The sequence below is a fragment of the Aplysia californica genome, unplaced genomic scaffold (genome assembly GCF_000002075.1).
Source record: "Aplysia californica isolate F4 #8 unplaced genomic scaffold, AplCal3.0 scaffold00044, whole genome shotgun sequence".
NCBI classification, from domain to species: domain Eukaryota; kingdom Metazoa; phylum Mollusca; class Gastropoda; order Aplysiida; family Aplysiidae; genus Aplysia; species Aplysia californica.
Genome location: NW_004797314.1, coordinates 789,760 through 798,179, shown reverse-complemented (window position 1 = coordinate 798,179; position 8,420 = coordinate 789,760).

The following is an 8,420-nucleotide window of genomic DNA, read 5'->3' as shown; positions in this document are numbered from 1 at the left end:
CCGCACACACACCCCAGCCTCCTTTGTCTCGTCCCCCTCCATCAAGTGCTGGGTGCTGTCAACATAAACTTTTTATTTTTCTGATTTACCGGGTAGTTAAAAATGAAGGTAAGATGAATAAACCACTGACAGAAATTAAAATAAATTGTAATGTAGCTTACCTTTTTTTCTTACAACAACGGAGTCTATGAGATTTAGCTCTAGATCTAGCAAAACTGTCAATTATAGGTTCGTAGTCCAATTTTTGTCCAAGACTGGCCTCTATGGCCAAAATATCCAAGACTTGTGAGTCTGTCTTGATATTGTGGGCCGCAAAATGTTTTTCACCCGAGAAAGGGTACTGTAGGAACGTTCAGCCTGCGCATCTGCGACAGGCAAGGTGTAGAAGATTCTCAACATAATTACAACCTTTGGAAACAAAGCATCTAGTTTCAGTTCAGGGAATGAAGTCTGTTCAGCAACTGAAGAGGCGGCAGGACATTTTCTCCAATGTTCGCTGAATAAATCACTTTCAAATGTTCCAACTCTTGCGCAAGGTCTGCTGATGCATCCACTGCATATTCCGTGTGCAATTTGTTTGCAAGACCACGAATAACGCCGACTTCCTCTTGGAGATATTTCCAGAAAACACTAAATAACGAATCTAGTTTTTCTCACTGCATTATACCTTGTCGTCAAATTTCCTAGAAGGCAGTCAATGAGGACATAAAAACTTCATGTTTGAATTTGTTCTTGGGATTTTGGTGGTCTGTTACATCTTCTGCCTCGTCTGCTAAAAGTTTCCTTTTCTTTTGTCGTTTTGCTGTTTCGGCGAATGCATGCTCAATCTCATAGTTATCTGCTACTAATTTGGACTCACTCAAAATTGCGTCCCATTCATCTCATAAGCTTTTCAAATTTTTAACCGGACTATTGATATTTGCCACCTCAACGTCAAGCGTCGCATCTCCTGCTTGAAGCAGTGTATTTCTGTGATCGATTGCAATGAGGATTTGGGGCCAAACAGATGCCATTATCACACATTCAAATGATGCAAAGTACTTAAGAATAACAATCAAATCTGAACGTGTTTCTGGGGGGAGGTTCATTTGAACAACAGTTTGAACAGCTTTCCTCAGTCCCCTGACGTGAGCCGCAAAAGGCCTGACACTGTCAACACGTGCTGACCAACGTGTCTGAGACATACTGTGCAAAGAGCTGTGAGTGTTTTCCTTCAAAATTGCCCACCTTTGTGGACTGGAGCTAAAAATGTTATACAGCTTCTGTACTACTCCAAAGAAAGTTAAGACTGTTGAACAGCTTTCTGCAGAATGCGCACCACATAAATTCAAACTATGACAGCCACAGGGAGAATATGTGGCAAGTGAACACTGTCTTAAAATGTGGGCCTGTACACCATTATTAAGACAGATCACACATGTTGCTATCGTTGTCGTCGCTTGGCCTCGGCAGTCTGTAATGGGTATGTTTTTATTTCATTCATTGTATCAAGGAAAATTTTAGCGGTCTTCTCCTGTTTTCTTGTAACAATCTACACATTCCTGAAATTTCTCTTCTACTTTGTAGACATTTGTATCACTGTCCAAGTGAACATAACGCAAAATAAAAAGTTTGTTCGACGTGTGAAGAGTCTGGTGTTGCATCAACGATATTGGAGTAATATATCGTTTCCGCTCTTTCATTCAAAATCATGTCTGTCACTTTTGCTACACAACATTGGATGAATTCATTTTGACTTTCTGGTGATAGATAATGAACTTGTAGGCGCCTTTCTTCCTAGTGTGATTTTTCAACTTTTCTAAGATGCTCTGCAAGGAGAGGATCATAAAGGCTTATCAATTCCAGAAGTCCAAGAAAGCACTACCAAAGTTCTGTGAAGTTGTCAGACATACAGCTCAACTTGCAGCCAAAATATATTTCATTTCTCAAAGCTTTGTACGGTTGTCTCTCTCTCTCTCTCTCTCTCTCTCTCTCTCTCTCTCTCTCTCTCTCTCTCTCTCTCTCTCTTTCTCTCTCTTTTCCGCATGCTTGCGGGCCCCCCAAACCCCCGGGCCTCGGGGCATTGCCCCCCTCTGACCCCCCCCCTCTCGACAGGCCTGCGCACACGCACACGCAACAACAAAAGCAACAACAAAAAAAGAATACAACTAAAAAACCCCAAACAAAGCAAACAAACCCGGATGGAAATAAATTAAAGACAACAACAATTCAAAGTTCAGGGCCTCGATCTCCTCCAGGCTATCTGCTTTCCCTGCATCTGCTTTGAGTGTGAGAAATACTGCACCAGGCCTTGAGACGAACATTAAAATGAGTGTAAACACATTACTCTCTACTTAAACAATAACAAAAGTAAACGTGCCCATTTTGATCCACATTACAGATTTCTTTATTTTCACTAATTTTGGCGAGATATTTTGTATTTAGGACAAATCTAAATTTACAAGTTCAGTGGTGTAAAAATAAAAGCAGAGAAATCGAAATTTCCCAGACACAGAATGTACTTTTATCCGCCTTTGCTATCAATATACAGCTCCGGCTACCAGAGGTGAATATTTGCACCACTTTGCACTCTGCATGAACAGAAAAGGTATATCAGCTGTTTCTATGAGAAATGCCATGTTGGCTTTCTTACGTCTTACAGTTATTGTTACAGCATAGCCTGTATTATTTGCCCTAGTGTAGCTTTGACAAAAACTCAAAAGTCTTGAAGGGTTTTGTGAAAACAAAGAATACTATTTCTAGGAGAGGTGTTATGTAATAAACTTTGACAGTTCTCGTGGGTCGAAAAAGTACAGAACATTATTCAGTAAAACATGAACTAAATGAGCAGAACACGCTGAACACTGTCTGTGAAAACGTATAGGCCTAGCCTGTTACGCTATTCATTGTTTTGTAAAGCATTGCTGGGTCATTTCTTTTTCAATATTGGAATTATGTTCCTGTTGATTTTGGCCTAGGGCGTTTATGTATCATTCTTATTGAACCAAAACCTTTAAATTTTGTGACGTCTACCGAAGTCAAATATAGGCCATATTTTTTTCATAAATTATTTGAGCAGCTACTGTTCTCTGACTTGGGAGAGATCTGGCAACGCCGTTTATTATGTTATTATGTTGTTTGTGTTAAGTATTTGACGGGTATTAGGCGAGTCTTCTGCGGACGGACTTGCTGAAACTGTAAAAGAAGATTTTGCCGTTAGGCAGTTATCTTTAGATAATGGATGTCTTAACACAAAAGTGCAAGTTGAAATCTTTAAAATTCCCGCAGAAACTTTTCAAAGTTGCCCATGATGGCATTATCATCAAGTGGGCTGACAACGGATTGGGAATTATTATCGAGGAGTTTGAGTTCGAAGACAAAGTCATGGATCTGTACCCCGGGTTTGTGCAAGTCGAGTCATTCCACAATTTACGTCGACTTTTACGGGATTATGGCTTTTTATTTTCTGTTCTGAGGAAAAGAAAACCATTCGGCTTGAAGATTGAATATAGCCACCGATTATTTTCTGCGGATGCCAGTGACTTGCAGTTGATTCAAATTCATAAAAGAAAAAGAATTCGCCGACCTCTACCATTGGCAACATCTTCTCCAATATCACCGATTAGAATCAAAGCACCGAGAAGGCGGACTCAGATTCCTAGATCTATTAGACATGATTCATATGACTCTGACGAAAGTTTCCTCAATGTATCTTTCTCATTTGACGATGAGGGGAACACTCTCTTTCCTAGTAGCACTGCAGCTCTTTCATGCCATCGAGATACTTTCTCCACCCCGTATGCTCGAAAAACAGTTTTCCCAGGACAATTTAATCGTTACACTTCTGGTGAGCGTCGGAACACTTGCAAGCCGTTTCATGGGGATTGGCCTGACGAAACTGACAGTGCCAAAAGCACCAGCGCTCTTGCTCTTACAAAACGTGATAAGCTACGTTTGCTTCAGGTGTACGGAAAGAACGAAATGGATGAGCCCGAGTTCGTAGAACTGATGCTGAAAGAAGTGGGAGGAAGCCACGATCTTGCTTCCAGCGGTACATGGGAGACAACAATGAAAAAGGTGGAGAAACTAGTGTCGTATGAGCTATCTCCCTTCAGTGACCCCTCAAATTTCATTCCAGTCTCCTTCGCCACCATGTGAGATTTCAGGAACACTCCCTAAATTGGACATTACAACAAAATTTTATTCATAGATCTAGCCTAATTAACGTGCTGTGATTATGTGTATTCGAAGGATTTACACAAATAGAATGAGAGTTTAATCTTTTGCTGAAACAAAGACAATAATTATTACATTTTGACTTTTAATGATTTGAGAATTTGACGGAAATAATATTATGATGGTGTTTCAGGCTTCGATTTCTGTCTGTTCTTAGGGGTGTTTTCAAAGATTTATATGGACATTTAACTATACTGGTAGGCCTACATGCTTGAACTGTGTCGTAGGCCTGGTAGGTTTGTGTCTATGTGCTTTAAAGTTAGTTTTTTCCTTTACAGGTGTTGAAACTGTTGTGTGACCTCAAACAATGTGATATTTTCCTGTAATGACTATGGTAAAGTGTTTTCCTCTTTCAGAGTTTGTAGGGACAGGCAGGGTCGTCAGAGACTGGACTGACAGACCATACTAATAAATACATGTACTATTCATAATCATTATCATCAAGTATACGTGCAGGCTGTGTAAGATCAGAGGGTGCGTACCCGTGTCAGTACGTGAGCTTGCGTGTCAATGCATTGCTGAAAAGTGCTAAATTTTCTACTTAATACTGTACCGTATTGGAATGAGCTTTTTGTTTTTACCAGTTGAGATAGAGTTCTTGTTTCTGTCGTAAATTTGATACTTTTGAAGTGTAGACTGCATAATTACATGTACTTTGAAATACTATGTATACAGTTTTTACAGCCATGTTTGCAGAACATCTAAGATATCTACAGTAGATAAATTCATGTACTAGGCCTACCGTACTTGAAATATCACATCTTTCTCGAAAAGGTCTGTGGTTTGTCTGGAGGAAGTCGTTGCCTGGTTAAATGTATGGCCAACATTGTATCTTACAAACAAATTAACATGTATTGTGTTACAGTTTGGAAACAACAATGGTGTTGGTGGTGTTTTGGTGTTAAGAATAAAGGCCTTGATCTATTTAGGCGACGATCTCAGTTTTCTTTAAGTAGGCCTATAGCTTCTACTTCTACCACTACATGCTTAAGTTCAAGTAGCTCTCCAGAAACAATTTTTATCTATGGACAGCAAGAGAACTCTTTGGTTTGAAAATTTGACCAATTTAGCATCAGGCTCCAGTTCTTGGATTGTGAATGTGAATGCTAACAGTAACAAGTAACTGTTGTCTCCGATACCTTACTGCTGCTCCTGCTTCTGTTCCTCACCCTCCTCATCTCGTCGTCGTCGTCGTCGCTGTCGTTGTCTTCGTTGTCATCATTCCCCTCCTCTTCATAGTTATCCTCCTCATCATTCTCCCTCTCCCCCCCCCCCCTCCTCCTCCTCCCTTCTTCTCCTGTTGCTGCAGAGGCTGCTGTTATTGCTGATGGTGTTACTTGAAATAGAAACTAAGACTGAATCATAAACTGTGTATGTACGCATGAGATTGTCCATTGTTATGCAGAAAAGAATAACTCTGAAATCAAATGTGCTTTATTTGGCTCTCAGAGCTGTGTTTTCTTTGAATTCAAGCACCATGCATATGTACGTGAGTAGACTACTTGGTCATGACCAGGGGTCTCAATCTCAAATTACCCGGGGCTGCTGAAGGTGGAGTCTGGATGAGCCTGGGCCACATCAAGAATTTCACAAAAAAAAGGGTTTAACTCTCTAGGGACGTGGCGGACACATAGGCCTACCACCGATCAACAACAGAGCAGAAACAATGTTTCGGCACATTTCGAACCATTATATACAAAACAGAAATACGCTCTTGCATTAGATCTATTGTTTCACTGTAGGCCTATGAATGTTGTTGCATGCCTAGTCTGCAAGCACTGTCGAAGGACCAGAATGCCATCATTGAGTTTTAAAATAAAGTAATGTGCACCTGATTTAATCTTCTCAATCTTTATCAGCAGCAGTTCAGAACATTAACAGTTCTTCAGAACACGGGTCAAAGTTTCTCTAGTCTTACATATTATACATGTACATGTACAGGTATTCCTTGCTGCCGCTAGACCGAACAGAGCGTCCTCTTCTGACACAGCTCGGCCCATTTGGCGTGCGAGTCACATCAACACCTAACTTTGATGTCACGTTGGGGCGCGAATTTTCGTCTTGTTAGCAAAAATTGCTTAAATTGGTCCGCTGTCTGCGAGTTTGAGACCTCAAATCTAGACCAAAGGTTTCAAACTTGCAACCTGCAGGCCAAAAATGTAAGTCCCCCAGGACGACAGTTAGCGACACCTAACTACTAGACATCGATGTAAAGTTTAGCGTTACATGTAGTGAGACTTACTGCGGCCCGACGTTTTTTTCACGCGCACCCTTTTCCTATTGGATCTAGATATCTAGATCTAGTGGTCTGAATTGCTGTTGATAAAGATTGATGAGCAGATTTAGATATAGACCTAGCTAAGTTTGTAAAACAACCTTGAAACCTTTTTATTTATTCATTTTTTGTTTGTGGTATTCATGCTAGATTCTCTATGTAGATCAAGGTACTTCATGCTGCCCAAGCTCACCATGGCTCTACCTCTAGTCTATCCAGCTACCCCCACCCCCACCCCCACGCCCCTTACAATCCGCGTAATCTGTGTTAGAGACCGCTGATGGTACGGTAGACATGATCTTCTTTTCAATTGGGGGAGATTTTTTACGCCCCGATCAACACAATCTAGATCGTGGAGTTGGGTACTTTTACTTTTGCTACTAGATTGTGAAGTTTGAATGCTCTCAAGAAACACGAAGACAAAACCACGAACAATGTTGTCAAGGTTGGTTTGAGCTCAAGCCTGTAGTCAGCAATTTGTATGGGAATATTCAAAATTATTAAAATATGATAAATCGACACGATTTAGTTAGAATAGACTCTATTAAAATTTAGGAGGCGGGCTTTCGACTCTGCTTCTTTGTACTGTCACTTTGTTAGGGCCAACCCGGACTGTGAGGGATAGCCTACTATATCCCAGTAGCAAGACTCAGTACATGTAGGAAAACAACTGCCCACCCGGGAACCGAACTCAGGTCACCCCCACTGACTGCAGTGTCTTTAGGTCTTTCCCAAAGGGGGGGGGGGGGGGACATTTCTCGTTCAAGCACAGTAGAATTGTAAATGGGTTGATTCATCATGTCACGCTCATAACTGTGCCTGATCTGCAACAGGGAGCTGCTGCTTTTTCTTTCCTAATCCTTACTATTGTCATTTTCCTCTGTTTGTCACACTCTTGTGACCCGCTATTTCCGGGGTGCCTTGATAGTCGAAGCAGACTTTGTACTGTGTTGAGAGGTGAGCAGAGTCTGATTCCCGGTGAGGACTTCTCTGTTGACACACACCCCTTGGCGCTCCTATGACCTTATGCAGTTGCGAGCGCCGTGAAACCCTCTACTGAAAAAACAACCGAACAAACGGAACTCATGCCTCCTGCGTGCGATACCAAAGCCAAAGAGCATAACAGCTAGATCTACACTTCAGACACACCTGCTCATGTTAACAGCGTTTTCCTACTCTAGGGTATTTGGTACAGATTATGTTCACCAGCCCGAATCGATAGAGAATTTCTTCATTAACCCTATCCATAGGTCATGTTTTACTATCGTATCCATACGACGTGGGGAACTCTGTGCCACCACTTTCCAAAGAGGAAATTTACTCGTTAATCCGATCCGTACGCTTTGCATAGCAGTCTGTCAAAATGAATTTTTTGAAAAATAACGGTAGCCTACTGGGTTTCAACAAACAGATCTTCGTACAACAGTACATGTGTAGAAGTATTCTAATATGTAAAGAATACTACCCCGGGGTACAAAATGACCCAGGGCGTACGGATAGGGTTAAAATTTAAAGCGCATTCGGATCTAACCGCAGCGATTTTTTCCCCTGTTGCTGAACAATATTACTACATTGTATAATACTAATACATGACATGTGCATACCTACTCTTCCCAAAGTGACTTCCTCATACTCATAGGTCAGCAAACTTTCAAATTTCTTTCTACGTGTACACTTCTACTCAAAAGTCGCTCGCGGCACCTCTACTCTATATTACAAGTTTAAGCAGGAATAGGCCTACTTCGAAAATAGGGTCCATAGAGAGTCCCAAGTCCAGAAGCTCCAATGCTGCCCGGCAGGCGGTTGCACTTAGTTAGATATCTGGTTTTAACATTCGAATTCTTTACAAGGATTCAGTATGGGGCACATGTGCCGGGATTTTCAATAAATAAATTGCCGTTCTTCTTATGATAAATGAGTCATTAGCACG